Source organism: Myotis nattereri (assembly GCF_964212035.1).
Source record: "Myotis nattereri genome assembly, chromosome: 2".
Classification (NCBI taxonomy): Eukaryota; Metazoa; Chordata; class Mammalia; order Chiroptera; family Vespertilionidae; genus Myotis; species Myotis nattereri.
In genome coordinates, this window is record NC_138076.1 from 103,937,152 (window position 1) to 103,939,187 (window position 2,036).

The following is a 2,036-nucleotide window of genomic DNA, read 5'->3' on the forward strand; positions in this document are numbered from 1 at the left end:
ATGATGGATTCAGAAGTTCATGAAAAGAGTTTGTCCATCATAACATCTTCAAAATAAAATATATCACTTTATATTACAGATTTTGGTGAAATGCAACATCATTTGTATGGATGCTATGTAGCTTTCAACAATGTAGTGATAACATTTCCCATTCAGAAGGTCCTCTTTTGGCAACAGCTGTATGTAATCAAAATCAGGGATGTAGTGCTTCAGTTTAAAATGGATGTATTTCAAAACTTTTATGGTAGAATCCTCCACCCCTTAATGCAGAAGACAACTACACTGGAACTTACATTTAGTCTGTATGAGGTTTCATCTTGCCATTTCCATCAGCATATCAGTAACCCAGAGTTTGCAACCCATAGCATGGCAGCATTACTTGCAGGGACAACAGAAGCAATTTTCATTTCATTGGAAAGAGTTCAAACATTGCTTCAAGAACACAAACATCATAACAAATTTATAAACACTTTTATCAGGCTTTCAAGCGACTGGAATGACATGGAATTGGAGAGTATTATTGGGTCTTGACACTTGTTCTTTTCCATAATGGGTTTAGCAATGTCCTGTTTGTGTGTGTGTGGCGGGGTGGGTGGGGGGTTGCCCTTGAGAGTCCCATTAAGGAGCATCTGCCTACTGCCACTACTCATTGATCAATGATTTTTTCTATGGAGGTTTATTGAGTTTCATGTTGGGAATCTTTTTTTTTCCAGTTAATGTTGTACAAACGTGCATGCAATTTCAGATTGAAGGGGAATTTCAGTCTTTTCCTATAGTTTTAAAAATAATCTGGTTATAACTGGACAGAAAACAGACAAATCTTTTCAGAGGTGCCCATCTGAATTACCACGGGTCCCTCATCTTTTGGGGCATAATCAATGATACTTATGAATTTCTGTTAAAGGTTACATGAAAGAAATAATTGTCACTTATCAACTGACTAGACCTTCAAAGAATAATGCAGTTTGACCTGGTTCCCAATTGGCCAAATATAAGTTGGTGTCATAAATTCAGGGTGTTGGGTTTGAGCCAACAGGAACCAGGCCAAGAGACATTGTGATAGTTTAAGAAATTTTATTACATTCTTTCACAGCAGGCTGAGACCAGTATATTGGTGTCAGCAAGCAAGAGTAGGGAGGGTGGGATATTTATATGTCTTTTATAAAGGTCAGGGCTAAGAGTTAAACCAGGTACAGGTGCAGCTGGTTGCAAGAAACCAGGTCTAAGCTACTTTTCTCAGCCATTCAGCTGTCTCTTGTGACACCAGAAATGAGAATAACAGGAAAACTGCAGAGAGGGGAGGAGCCATAAGTGGGGCAATATGGGAGAATACTGAACACAGATAAAGGATTCAGAATATACCTAACACAAAGCACAATGAATTATGGACAATGCTGTTTTCATTAAACACCAACAAATTTAGAATAAAAGATTTCAATAAGGAAAAGAATAAGTGAGAAAAGAATCTTTTAAAATTTCATAGAAATAAACACACAGATGTACATTTTTGCCTTTAGCAAGTCATTTTCAGTTTTAGTAAAATAAACTCTTAATTATGTAGACTACGTTTAAAAAAAAAACAACAACAAGAGGAATTCATTTTTATGGATATATACTTTATTTTAGCAGTTTATATACAAAGTAAAATGTAGTAGAAAATCCAATATTTTGGGTGGGAATTGATAGTGCTGGTACAAAAAGAACTTTAATAACCAACCAGTGTAAAATCATTGAGGTTGTAAGTTAATATTTCTTCAGCATAAGAGAACATTTTGGGAATTTTGAATTTGAAAGATATTATGTTAATTTTTCTGTTGTATTTAAACATCTACCACCACATATTTTTACCATGCAACAGCTTTTTCTTCCCCCTGCTCTTACATAGACAGGGGATAATTGATAAAAACAGACAAAGTATTTGCCCAGGTGGACCCACATTTTGGGAATTTCTGCTTTACAAAAGCCCAGTAAATTTCACTGTGTATTCCAGTGGTGCCTAAAGCATCACTCCAAACTTATTGGCATAAAAGGGTCAG

The 2,036-nt window shown here is 35.7% G+C and overlaps 1 pseudogene across 1 annotated transcript; it reads left to right on the plus strand.

The window, feature by feature from the left end:
* LOC308514665 (mitochondrial nicotinamide adenine dinucleotide transporter SLC25A51-like) lies at nt 1-913 on the plus strand (annotated as a pseudogene). Its single transcript has one exon. The product of its transcript is annotated as a mitochondrial nicotinamide adenine dinucleotide transporter SLC25A51-like (transcript).
* The last annotated feature ends 1,123 nt before the right edge of the window (nt 914-2,036 follow it).